This window comes from Delphinus delphis, chromosome 4 (genome assembly GCF_949987515.2).
Source record: "Delphinus delphis chromosome 4, mDelDel1.2, whole genome shotgun sequence".
NCBI lineage: Eukaryota > Metazoa > Chordata > Mammalia > Artiodactyla > Delphinidae > Delphinus > Delphinus delphis.
The window spans coordinates 132997312-133011829 of NC_082686.1; the positions used below are offsets into that span (position 1 = coordinate 132997312).

At 45.0% G+C, this 14518-nt stretch overlaps 1 protein-coding gene and 1 long non-coding RNA gene across 2 annotated transcripts in view; both read right to left on the minus strand.

The window, feature by feature from the left end:
- SH3BP5 (SH3 domain binding protein 5) overlaps nt 1-14518 on the minus strand; it is an 81082-nt gene that overhangs the window by 27777 nt on the left and 38787 nt on the right. The gene's annotated exons all lie outside the window — the stretch shown is intronic.
- Nucleotides 1027-14415, minus strand: LOC132424329 (uncharacterized). The gene is made up of 4 exons (XR_009519201.1): nt 14095-14415; nt 2996-3130; nt 2673-2730; nt 1027-1236 (listed from the first exon to the last, which is right to left on the minus strand). It is a non-coding gene; the product is annotated as an uncharacterized lncRNA (long non-coding RNA).

Genomic DNA, 14518 nt, shown 5'->3' on the forward strand with positions numbered 1-14518 from the left:
TCCTCCGGGCTGAGGGCCCTCAGAGTTGGTGCCACAGCAGAAAAGCTCACAGGGAGTTTCCATGATCTCTCTACAGAGCATCATCCAGTGACCCGGGGAGCCCTAGTGACGGGGAGACCATTCCTGAACTTTTTTTTTTTTTTTTTGTGGTACGTGGGCTTCTCACTGTTGTGGCCTCTCCCGTTGCGGAGCACAGGCTCCGGACGCGCAGGCTCAGCGGCCATGGCTCACGGGCCCAGCCGCTCCGCGGCATGTGGGATCTTCCCGGACCGGGGCACGAACCCGTGTCCCCTGCATCGGCAGGCGGACTCTCAACCACGGCACCACCAGGGAAGCCCCATTCCTGAACTTTTAATTCCCAAAACCTAGCCAAGTGGCCAGTACATGGCAGACGTTTAAGAAATGTCCTATTTTAATAGTGTAGTCTGTTTAATTTAGGTACCAAGCTAGGGTACAAATGATAAGCCACAAACAACTTCCTGGTGGTCAGTCATCCACATGCACCTTGTAATTTTCTCCTTCTGTGGCTCCAGATCAATGGAGACATTGATCTCTCTGGGTGCACGTATCCTCCGAAGTGCCCGTTTACGTGATGTGAAAACTCACCTGAACAAGGACTTCACGGTATACACTAAATCCTGTGGTGTGAATGTCATTCTCTTGAGATCTAAATAATTCCCCTTCTACTCGACCTCGCCTCCTCCAAGCTGACTGATATATAACCCAGGTCACGGTGGGTCTTCGGGAAATTTGTTGCCAGGTGAAATTTTACCCTCTGAATTTACAGGACCAAACTTCTATACTTATATTTCAACAGTTTGCCATGTTATTAACACTTTGAAAACTGTCCAACATATGAACATACTGACAACGTATCTCGAATTATTTTATCCTTCACTTGGCCTTCTTGACAAGACTGCTAACTCCTTGAAGGCAGTGATGTTTGTTTTTGTTTTTTTTAATTATTTGCAGTTTACTCAGCAAACATTATTTTTTAATTTTATTTATTTATTTATTTTTTGGCTGTGTTGGGTCTTCATTTTTGTGCGAGGGCTTTCTCCAGTTGCAGCGAGCGGGGGCCACTCTTCATCGCGGTGCGCGGGCCTCTCACTGTCGCGGCCTCTCTTGTTGCGGAGCACAGGCTCCAGACGTGCAGGCTCAGTAGTTGTGACTCACGGGCCTAGTTGCTCCGCGGCATGTGGGATCTTCCCAGACCAGGACTCGAACCCGTGTCCCCTGCATTGGCAGGCAGATTCTCAACCACTGCGCCACCAGGGAAGCCCGCAGTGATGTTTTGTACATCTGTGAGTGCCCCCCACCAGGGCAGTGACTTGGAAACAGGAGCTGTTCCAAGCCCTTCATCAGCCAGGGACCTTGGCTGCCCCCTTCCCACCTTCTCCGGGTTTCAGCCTGCCCTGGATCATCTGGCACCAGGGGTTGCCTGGGACGCTGAAGCACAGCCAGAGGAGCAACTGATTCACCGAAAGGTCAACCCCCCTCCCCTCCAACTCATCTTCTGCCTCTGGGTTAGCATGACTTGGCTTAATTTTCACTACCACCGGCAAGATGAACCCCAAAAGAACTCAAGGTCAGGAGGACACAGATGAAAACAAGGGCCTAATATAAATAAGAGTAAGCACAGCACACCTCCCGCCTAGCTCGGTATATGGAAAAGCCAGCAGCCCCCAGCCAGGGCCAGAGCAAGCCGTCACTGCAACAGGACACAGGAGCAAGCACACCCAGGCCTCAGAGCCCATGCCACTTCAAGCCAGCTAGGGCGCTCTGAGAAAGACAGGGATGGCCTTGTGATAGGGCCAGGGTGCAGTGGGGCCCCCGGCTTGGGGAGGCCATGTGGGCACCCGCTGGCTTTCCATCTGGTATTGCCAAGCAAAGCAGGTCTGAGGGACTCGGGGCCTCTCCCGGCCCTAGGGGGTCAGGAACAAACCACAGCCATTGGAAGAAGAAAGAAAAAGGAAAAGACACCCAGGGGAAGAATCCAAGGTCTCAGGGCGGTGACAACTTTGCCTTAAGCCACTGTATAACTTAGGCAGTCCCAGCACCCTCCTTCCACCCAGCGATCATTTCACTTCTACCATGCACCATGCGTCATGAAGCTCTGCAAAGGTCAGAAAGATAAGATGCGATTTCTGTCATCAAGGAGCTCAGATTCAGGGCGGGGGGTCAGGGTTCTCAGCCCTCGTTGGAAAGGTTAGGAACCCAGACGCGGGACTCGGGCTGCCTGGGTCATTAGCTGAGTGACCGTGAGCACTTTAATTCTCGGTGCCTTGGTTCCTTCATCTGCAAAATGTGGACAACAGAAGCCATCTTGTGGGGTTGATCTGAGGAGCAAGTGAGTTAACACATGCAAAGTGCTCAGAACAGGCGTGCGCGAGCAGGACATAAGTGTCAGCTGTTACACCAGCAAGCGTGACGTACTATTAGCCCATGGTCATTAACCCACAGGACAAACCTGTCCTGTAGGTTTGTTATTCACCCTTAAGGGGAGCTGACGATCACCTTGAAATTGTGATTATGATGTATACACCCCCGTGCACATTCGTGTGTTCCCAGAGGACGACATCACAACTTTCATCCAGTTCTCAAAGCAAAGCTGCAGGAAAGCTTAGAGCGGGAGGGGGCCTGCAGCAAGAGTCTCAAGAAGGTGCACTGACCTGTGCCTTCATTTTATCAGGTCATCAGGCAAAGGGCAAAAGCTTCCCGTAGAACTTTCTGCAACAATGGAAATGTCCTCTGTCTGCACTGTCCCCAAACAGCCACCATCCGCCACATGTGCCCAGTGAGCATCTGAAGTGTGGCTGGTGAGACCGAAGGGCTGAACTTTTGCTTGTATTTCATTTTATTATTTATATTTAAGTAGCCACGCGTGGCTACTGGCCACTGTTTCGAACCTCACAGACCTAGTCAGTCTGGGGAGGAAAACATCACAGGCAAAGGGGACAGAGTGTGCGCAGATGCAAAATACCCCATGACGTACCCAGAGGTTGTGACTGAAACAACACGATGCGGCCAGCAATTGTGAGCAGCGGCGGAGGCGGGCGCACGCGGGGCTCAGCACCGAGAGGAGCAGACGCGGAGGAGGAGGTGAAAGCCTTGTGTGCTCTGCTCAGACCTGGGCGTGTCACCAGAGACAGAAGAGGTGCTGTGTCAGGCAGCGTTCTCCGGAGAAACAGAACCAGTGGGCTGTGTATACACAGCCGGTCCCTGACTCACGATGGTTCAACTTTTAAGTTATCGACTTTATGACAGTGCAAAAGCTATATGCATTCAGTAGAAACCACACTTCAAAGGTGGACCGTTCCCTGGGGGACTGGCATGCAGTACGACCCTCTCTCTGATCCTGGGCAGGGCAGCTGCAGCCCCCAGTCACGGGGGTGAACAACTGATACACTGACAACCATCCCGACCCGCACTCCATTCTGTTCTTCCCTTTCAGTGCAGTATTCCATAAACTCCATGAAACAGTCAACCCTTTATTATAAACTAGGCCTTGCGTTAGAGGGTTCTGCCCACGTGCAGGCTAATGTGAGTGTTCTCAGAACGTGTGAGGTGGGCGGGGCTGAGCTGGGATGTCTGGGAGGCTGCGTGTATCAAATGCATTTTTGACCTATGATATTTTCAACTTACGATGGGTTTATCAGGATGTCATCCCATCATAAATTGAGGAAGATCTGTGTATAGAAAGAGATTTATATTAAGGAATTAGCCCATATGATTATTTTTGAGGCTGGAGGTCCAAAATCTGCGAGGTGGACCAGCAGGCTGGAGACCCAAAGCAGAGCTGATGCTGCAGGTCAAGTCCGCAGACCTCTGCTGCATAACTGCCTCTTGCTCGGGGGAGGGCAGTCTTCCGTTGTAGCCAGGCCTTCAGCTGATTGGGTGAGGCCCACCCACACCATGGAGGGCAATCTGCTTACTCAAATCCCACGGAAGTAAATATGAATCTCATCCAGTAAACTCCCTCACAGAAACATTCAGAATAAGGTTTGACCATGTATCTGGGCACTGAGGTCCCGCCAAGTTGACACATAAAATTAAGCAGCACAGCTTGTCCCTTCCTCTCCTGCGCCACGTGAACGCCTGTCACTTCTCAGCAGAACAGGAGCACCTTTAACACAGTCTATCACTGTGAGGAAGTATAAGAAGATTTTAGGAAAAAGGCCACGTGAGGACTCAGAGAGAAGGCGGCCATCTACAATCCAGGAAGTGAGCTCTCACCAGAAACCAAGCCTGATGGCACCTTGATTCCTGACTTCTAGCCTCCAGGAATATACACTAGAAATACATCTACACGTGGAACACCTCCTACAGAACACCTACTGAACGCTGGCAGAAGACCTCAGACCTCCCAAAAGGCAAGAAACTCCCCACGTACCTGGGTAGGGCAAAAGAAAAAAGAATAAACAGAGACAAAAGGATAGGGACGGGACCTGCACCAGTGGGAGGGAGCTGTGAAGGAGGAAAGGTTTCCACACACTAGGAAGCCCCTTCGCGGGCAGAGACTGCAGGTGGCGGAGGGGGGGAGCTTCGGAGCCGCGGAGGAGAGCACAGCAACAGGGGTGCGGAGAGTAAAGCGGAGAGGTTCCCGCACAGAGGATCGGTGCCGACCAGCACTCACCAGCCCGAGAGGCTTGTCTGCTCACCCGCCGGGGCGGGCGGGTCTGGGAGCTGAGGCTCGGGCTTCGGTCGGATCACAGGGAGAGGACTGGGGTTGGCGGTGTAAACACAGCCTGCAGGGGGTTAGTGCACCATGGCTAGATGGGAGGGAGTCCGGGGTAAAGTCTAGACCTGCCGAAGAGGCAAGAGACTTTTTCTTCCCCCTTTGTTTCCTGGTGCGCAAGGAGAGGGGATTAAGAGCACTGCTTAAAGGAGCTGCAGAGACGGGTGCGAGCCGCGGCTAACAGTGCGGACCCCAGAGACGGGCATGAGACGCTAAGGCTGCTGCTGCCGCCACCAAGAAGCCTGTGTGCGAGCACAGGTCACTATCCACACCCCCCTTCCGGGGAGCCTGTGCAACCCGCTACTGCCAGGGTCCCGGGATCCAGGGACAACCTCCCCGGGAGAACGCACAGTGCGCCTCAGGCTGGTGCAACGTCACGCTGGCCTCTGCCGCCGCAGGCTCGCCCCGCATCCGCACCCCTCCCTCCCCGCGGCCTGAGTGAGCCAGAGCCCCCGAATCAGCGGTTCCTTTAACCCCGTCCTGTCTGAGCAAAGAACAGACGCCCTCCAGCGACCTACTGGCAGAGGCGGCTGCAAATCCAAAGCTGAGCCCCTGGGAGCTGTGAGAACAAAGAAGACAAAGGGAAATCTCTCCCAGCAGCCTCAGAAGCAGCGGATTAAAGCTCCAATATCAACTTGATGTACCCTGCAACTGTGGAATACATGAATAGACAATGAATCATCCCAAACTGAGGAGGTGGACTTTGAGAGCAAGATTTATTATTTTTTCCCCTTTTCCTCTTTTTGTGAATGTGTATGTGTATGCTTCTGTGTGAGATTTTGTCTGTATAGCTTTGCTTTCACCATTTGTCCTAGGGTTCTATCCGTCCATTTTTTTTTCCTCTTTAAAAAAACATTTTTTTTCTTAATAATTATTTTTTATTTTAATAACTTTATTTTATTTTATCTTACTTTATTTTATCCTCTTTTCTTTTCTTTCTTCCTTCCCTCCTTCCTTCCTTCCTCTTTCTTTCTACTTCTACTAATTCTTTCTTTCTACTTTTTCTCCCTTTTATTCTGAGCCATGTGGATGAAAGGCTCTTGGTGCTGCAGCCAGGATTCAGTGCTGTGCCTCTGAGGTGGGAGAGCCAACCTCAGGACACAGGTTCACAAAAGACCTCCCAGCTTCACATAATATCAAACGGCAAAAATCTCCCTGAGATCTCCATCTCAACACCAGCACCCAGCTTCACTCAATGACCAGCAAGCTACAGTGCTGGACACCCTATGCCAAAGAACTAGCAAGACAGGAACACAACCCCACCCATTAGCAGACAGGCTGCTTAAAATCATAATAAGTCCACAGACACCCCAAAACACACCACCAGACGTGGACCTGCCCACCAGAAAGACAAGATCCAGCCTCATCCACCAAAACACAAGCACTAGTCCCCTCCACCAGGAAGCCTACACAACCCACTGAACCCACTTTAGCCACTGGGGACAGACACCAAAAATAACGGGAACTACGGACCTGCAGCCTGCAAAAAGGAGACCCCAAACACAGTAAGATAAGCAAAATGAGAAGACAGAAAAACACACAGCAGATGAAGGAGCAAGATAAAAACCCACCAGACTTAACAAATGAAGAGGAAATAGGCAGTCTACCTGAAAAAGAATAAAGAATAATGAGAGTACAGATGATCCAAAATCTTGGAAATAGAAGAGACAAAATGCAAGAAACATTTAACAAGGACCTAGAAGAACTAAAGATGAAACAAGGAACGATGAGCAACACAATAAATGAAATTAAAAATACTCTAGATGGGATCAATAGCAGAATAACTGAGGCAGAAGAATGGATAAGTGACCTGGAAGATAAAATAGTGGAAATAACTGCTGCAGAGCGGAATAAAGGAAAAAGAATGAAAAGAACTGAGGACAGTCTCAGAGACCTCTACGACAACATTAAACACACCAACATTCGAATTATAGGGGTTCCAGAAGAAGAAGAGAAAAAGAAAGGGACTGAGAAAATATTTGAAAAGATTATAGTTGAAAACTTCCCTAATATGGGAAAGGAAATAGTTAAGCAAGTCAGGAGGCACAGAGAGTCCCATACAGGATAAATCCAAGGAGAAACACGCCAAGACACATATTAATCAACCTGTCAAAAATTAAATACAAAGAAAACATATTAAAAGCAGCAAGAGAAAAACAACAAATAACACACAAGGGAATCCCCATAAGGTTAACAGCTGATCTTTCAGCAGAAACTCTGCAAGCCAGAAGGGAGTGGCAGGACATGTTTAAAGTGATGAAGGAGAAAAACCTACAACCAAGATTACTCTACCCAGCAAGGATCTCATTCAGATTTGATGGAGAAATTAAAACCTTTACAGACAAGCAAAAGCTGAGAGAGTTCAGCACCATGAAACCAGCTTTACAACAAATGCTAAAGGACCTTCTCTAGGCAAGAAACACAAGAGAAGGAAAAGAGCTACGATAACTAACCCAAAACAGTTAAGAAACTGGGAATAGGAACATACCTATCGATAATTACCTTAAATGTAAATGGGTTAAATGCTCCCACCAAAAGACAAAGACTGGCTGAATGGATACAAAAACAAGACCCATATATATGCTGTCTACAAGAGACCCACTTCAGACCTAGAGACACATACAGACTGAAAGTGAGGGGATGAAACAAGATATTCCATGCAAATGGAAACCAACAGATAGCTGGAGTAGCAATTCTCATATCAGACAAAATAGACTTTAAAATAAAGACTATTAGAAGAGACAAAGAAGGACACTACATAATGATCAAGGGATCGATCCAAGAAGAAGATATAACAATTGTAAATATTTATGCACCCAACATAGGAGCACCTCAATACATAAGGCAAATACTAACAGCCATAAAAGGGGAAATCGACAGTAACACATTCATAGTAGGGGACTTAAACACCCCACTTTCACCCATGGACAGATCATCCAAAATGAAAATAAATAAGGAAACACAAGCTTTAAATGATACATTAAACAAGATGGACTTAATTGATATTTATAGGACACTCCATCCAAAAACAACAGAATACACATTTTTCTCAAGTGCTCACGGAACATTCTCCAGGATAGATCATATCTTGGGTCACAAATCAAGCCTTGGCAAATTTAAGAAAATTGAAATTGTATCAAGTATCTTTTCTGACCACAACGCCATGAGACTAGATATCAATTACAGGAAAAGATCTGTAAAAAATACAAACACATGGAGGCTAAACAATACACTACTTAATAATGAAGTGATCACTGAAGAAATCAAAGAGGAAATCAAAAAATACCTAGAAACAAATGACAATGGAGACACAACGACCCAAAACCTGTGGGATGCAGCAAAAGCAGTTCTAAGGGGGAAGTTTATAGCAATACAATCCTGCCTTAAGAAACAGGAAACATCTCGAATAAACAACCTAATCTTGCACCTAAAGCAATTAGAGAAAGAAGAACAAAAAAACCCCAAAGTTAGCAGAAGGAAATAAATCATAAAGATCAGATCAGAAATAAATGAAAAAGAAATGAAGGAAACAATAGCAAAGATAAATAAAACTAAAAGCTGGTTCTTTGAGAAGATAAACAAAATAGATAAACCACTAGCCAGACTCATCAAGAAAAAAAGGAAGAAGACTCAAATCAATAGAATTAGAAATGAAAAAGGAGAAGTAAAAACTGAAACTGCAGAAATACAAAAGATCATGAGAGATTACTACAAGCAACTCTATGCCACTAAAATGGACAACCTGGAAGAAATGGACAAATTCTTAGAAAAGCACAACCTTCTGAGACCAAACCAGGAAGAAATAGAAAATATAAACAGACCAATCACAAGCACTGAAATTGAAACTGTGATTAAAAATCTTCCAACAAAGAAAAGCCCAGGACCAGATGGCTTCACAGGCGAATTCTATCAAACATTTAGAGAAGAGCTAATACCTATCCTTCTCAAACTCTTCCAAAATATAGCAGAGGGAGGAACACTCCCAAACTCATTCTACGAGGCCACCATCACCTTGATACCAAAACCAGGCAAGGATGTCACAAAGAAAGAAAACTACAGACCAATATCACTGATGAACATAGATGCAAAAATCCTCAACAAAATACTAGCAAACAGAATCCAACAGCACATTAAAAGGATCATACACCATGATCAGGTGGGGTTTGTTCCAGGAATGCAAGGATTCTTCAATATACGCAAATCTATCAATGTGATAAACCATATTAACAAACTGAAGGAGAAAAACCATATGATCATCTCAATAGATGCAGAGAAAGCTTTTGACAAAATTCAACACCCATTTATGATAAAAACCCTGCAGAAAGTAGGCATAGAGGGAACTTTCCTCAACATAATAAAGGCCATATACGACAAGCCCACAGCAAACATCATCCTCAATGGTGAAAAACTGAAAGCATTTCCACTAAGATCAGGAACAAGACAAGGGTGCCCACTCTCACCACTCTTATTCAACATAGTTTTGGAAGTTTTAGCCACAGCAATCAGAGAAGAGAAGGAAATAAAAGGAATATAAATCGGAAAAGAAGAAGTAAAGCTGTCACTGTTTGCAGATGACATGATCCTATACATAGAGAATCCTAAAGATGCTACCAGAAAACTACTAGAGCTAATCAATGAATTTGGTAAAGTAGCAGGATACAAAATTAATGCACAGAAATCTCTGGCATTCCTATATACTAATGATGAAAAATCTGAAAGTGAAATCAAGAAAACACTCCCATTTACCATTGCAACAAAAAGAATAAAATATCTAGGAATAAACCTACCTAAGGAGACAAAAGACCTGTATGCAGAAAACTATAAGACACTGATGAAAGAAATTAAAGATGATACAAATAGATGGAGACATATACCATGTTCTTGGATTGGAAGAATCAACATTGTGAAAATGACTCTACTACCCAAAGCAATCTATAGATTCAATGCAATCCCTATCAAACTACCACTGGCATTTTTCACAGAACTAGAACAAAAAACTTCACAATTTGTATGGAAACACAAAAGACCCCGAATAGCCAAAGCAATCTTGAGAACAAAAAAAGGAACTGGAGGAATCAGGCTCCCTGACTTCAGACTATACTACAAAGCTACAGTTATCAAGACAGTATGGTACTGGCACAAAAACAGAAAGATAGATCAATGGAACAGGATAGAAAGCCCAGAGATAAACCCATGCACATATGGACACCTTATCTTTGATAAAGGTGGCAGGAATGTACAGTGGAAAAAGGACAGCCTCTTCAATAAATGGTGCTGGGAAAACTGGACAGGTACATGTAAAAGAATGAAATTAGAACACTCCCTAACACCATACACAAAAATAAGCTCAAAATGGATTAAAGACCTAAATATAAGGCCAGAAACTATCAAACTATTAGAGGAAAACATAGGCAGAACACTCTATGACATAAATCACAGCAAGATTCTTTCTGACCCACCCCCTAGAGTAATGGAAATAAAAACAAATATAAACAAATGGGACCTAATGAAACTTCAAAGCTTTTGCACAGCAAAGGAAACCATAAACAAGACCAAAAGACAACCCTCAGAATGGGAGAAAATATTTGCAAATGAAGCAACTGACAAAGGATTAATCTCCAAAATTTACAAGCAGCTCATGCAGCTCAACAACAAAAAAACAAACAACCCAATCCAAAAATGGGCAGAAGACCTAAATAGACATTTCTCCAAAGAAGATATACAGACTGCCAACAAACACATGAAAGAATGCTCAACATCATTAATCATTAGAGAAATGCAAATCAAAACTACAATGAGATATCATCTCACACCAGTCAGAATGGCCATCATCAATAAATCTAGAAACAATAAATGCTGGAGAGGGTGTGGAGAAAAGGGAACCCTCTTGCACTGCTGGTGGGAATGTGAATTGGTTCAGCCACTATGGAGAACAGTATGGAGGTTCCTTAAAAAACTACAAATAGAACTACCATATGACCCAGCAATCCCACTACTGGGCATATACCCTGAGAAAACCGAAATTCAAAAAGAGTCATGTACCAAAATGTTCATCGCAGCTCTATTTACAATAGCCCAGAGATGGAAACAACCTAAGTGCCCATCATCGGATGAATGGATAAAGAAGATGTGGCACATATATACAATGGAATATTACTCAGCCATAAAAAGAAACAAAATTGAGCTATTTATAATGAGGTGGATAGACCTAGAGTCTGTCATACACAGTGAAGTAAGTCAGAAAGAAAAAGACAAATACAGTATGCTAACACATATATATGGAATTTAAGAAAAAAAAAATGCCATGAAGAACCTAGGGGTAAGGCAGGAATAAAGACGCAGACCTCCTAGAGAACGGACTTGAGGTTATGGGGAGGGGGAAGGGTGAGCTGTGACGGGGCGAGAGAGAGTCATGGACATATACACACTAACAAACGTAGTAAGGTAGATAGCTAGTGGGAAGCAGCCGCATGGCACGGGGATATTGGCTAGGTGCTCTGTGACAGCCTGGAGGGGTGGGATAGGGAGGGTGGGAGGGAGGGAGACGCAAGAGGGAAGAGATATGGGAACATATGTATATGTATAACTGATTCACTTTGTTATAAAGCAGAAACTAACACACCATTGTAAAGCAATTATACCCCAATAAAGATGTAAAAAAAAAAAAAAAAAAAAAAACTACAATGAGATATCATGTCACACCAGTCAGAATGGCCATCATCAAAAAATCTACAAACAATAAATGCTGGAGAGGGTGTGGAGAAAAGGGAACACTCTTGCACTGCTGGTGGGAATATGAATTGGTACAGCCACTATGTAGAACAGTATAGAGGTTCCTTAGAAATCTACAAATAGAACTACCATATGACCCAGCAATCCCACTACTGGGCATATACCCTGAGAAAACCATAATTCAAAAAGAGTCATGTACCAAAATGTTCATTGCAGCTCTATTTACAATAGCCAGGAGATGGAAACAACCTAAGTGTCCATCATCGGATGAATGGATAAAGAAGATGTGGCACATATATACAATGGAATATTAGTCATAAAAAGAAACGAAATTGAGCTATTTGTATTGAGGTGGATGGATCCAGAGTCTGTCATACAGAGTGAAGTAAGTCAGAAAGAGAAAAACAAATATCGTATGCTAACACATATATATGGAATTTAAGGGAAAAAAATGTCATGAAGAACCTAGGGGTAAGACAGGAATAAAAACACAGATCTACTAGAGAATGGACTTGAGGATATGCGGAGGGTGAAGGGTAAGCTGTGACAAAGCGAGAGAGTGGCATGGACATATATACACTACCAAACGTAAGGTAGATAGCTAGTGGGAAGCAGCCGCATAGCACAGGGAGATCAGCTCGGTGCTTTGTGACCGCCTAGAGGGGTGGGATAGGGAGGGTGGGAGGGAGGGAGATGCAAGAGCGAAGAGATATGGGAACATATGTATATGTATAACTGATTCACTTTGTTATAAAGCAGAAACTAACACACTATTGTAAAGCAATTATACTCCAATAAAGATGTAAAAAAAAAAAAATTAAGCAGCACATCCACTACAGTTTTTGAGCAGGATTATCAGCAAAACTGACTTTGCCAAGACTGAGTTGGGAGGTTATGGGGGAGAAGTGGAGAACGGGGACTGGGAGAAGCAGAATTCCAACGGAAAAAGGCGATTTCAACAATCCAGGTAAGACATGAGGGCTTCCACCAAAGAAGGGGTGATGGGAAATGAGTCGTTTAATGAGTGTGTGTTAAAAGAAGGTATGAATAGATTCTGTGACTTTACGAAATCTCTCTCTCTCACACTCACACATACACACACACACACACACACACACACACACACACACATCTTCCTCTATGGTAAGCTAGCATTTTCTCCTAGGACTCCAACATAATGCAAAGGAAAGGAAGTTTCCGATGTAGCAGAAAGGGACAGAAGTGATGGAGCAGAGAGGTACGGGGTTTGCAGCAGTTCCCTCAGAGGAGGAGTCCTATGCCTGCTCTATGGGTCACATATGCCCACCTCTAAGTCTTTCCAACCAAGAGCCTCCCTAGAAGATGAATAAACCACAGCAAAGACACGGCAGAGGTAGTTAGCTGCCTCTCAGTATCCATGCTTCTCTTCATCCTTAGAAACAACCCTGCTAGCTAAAACGCTCCAAGCCAAGCCTTTCTTGCTACCCATGACTATGCCCGGGGTCAGTGTGAAAACACCTCCCCAGTCTTCTCTGCACAAAGAGAAACTTTGTTCAGCTGTAAGCCTGAGATCAAGAGACTTAAATTCAAAGAATGAGAGAACCAGCAATGAAAGAGAAGCAGCGTGTTGCCTGGGACTTCTGGGTAGACTCTTTCAAATACAAGGGGCATACGTCCTTTCCCCTTCCTCTTTTCCTGAAATACAGATGAGATGGCTTGAACGTCTGGAGCTATCCTGGACAATGAGGTGACTCCGAGGATGGGACTCACACACTAGGATTGAGCAATAAATACGACACTGGATCTCAGATGACCCTGGACTCAGGGCATCCACCTAGACTGCCTAATTCAGGTCTTCTTTCAGGTGAGAGAAAGTATTCTTGTGTGTTTCGGCCACTGTTTTTAAGCCCTATGTTACCTGCAGCAAAAGGAAATTCCTGGCTGATACAGGATGAGGCCATTATTTTGTGTACAAGGCAATATAAATTTCAGAATTTTAGGTTGTAGAAGTTCATTTGTATATTTTTTTACGGGCTTGGGGTGGAGCCAGATTGAAGAGGAACCTACCTAAACTAATACATTGCCTCACATGTCAATTTCTTTCCAACAACTGCTCTCAGGAGAGCCCGCTACAGGTGCCTGCAGCCACCCTGGTTGAGTGCCCAGGGTCAGTGTGAAAACACCTCCCAGTCGTCTCTGTATAAAGAGAATCTTCGCTCAGTTGGCTTGAGCCTGAGATCAAGAGACTTAAATTCAAAGAATGAGAGAACTTAGAAGACACACCGTGATTTTCAGAAATAGAAAAGGCCCATCACCTTCTCTGCAGTACAGTGCTTTGCCAAAAGGCTGTGGAATGCACTTGAGGCCAGTAACAAATTGATGAACACATGGTATTTTGTTTATTTTACTCCCATTTAAACCACTTCTTCAAAGTGAGGCTTCCTAAAGCCAGCTGATCACTGCCTTAATTGAAGCAAAGAGGCACCCTTTCCTCTAGTGCCTAAGGAAGTTCTAAATGGAAACATGAATAAACAAGCAAATGAATAAATGATCAAACTAATTAAGGCACTCGAGGATGGGGAAGGAGAGAGAGCTGGAGGGAGGCTTACGCCCGGCAGCGGAGGGAGGACAGCTGGGGAGCTCACCTTCTGGAAGGTCCTTCAGAGGAGACCCAGTGCTGTGGCCTCCCGTGAGGCCCTTGGGAATGCAGCGATCAAGCTAGGGAGGGCCAGGGAGGGACAGAAAAAAATGTCAGCTTCAGGCACCTCTCTTAGGAACCCCATTTCCTCCTAGAAGCACCAAGCTGAGTGCATTTTAGTCATTTGGAATCCTAGCACAAGTGCCCGTCCTGTACCTGCCAGGTGGCAAGGTGGGGACCACAACTCTCCAACGGCTGAGCGCTGTAACTTCAGGAGCCCCGAGAAGGGGCGGCCAACTCTGAAACTACTTTCTCTGCCTGGCTGATGACTCAGACCACAGCTTCCCTCCTCAGCAGGACTGCCAGATTTAGCAAATAAAAATACAGGACTCCCAGGCCCATTTGAATTTCAGATAAACAAATCATCTGTT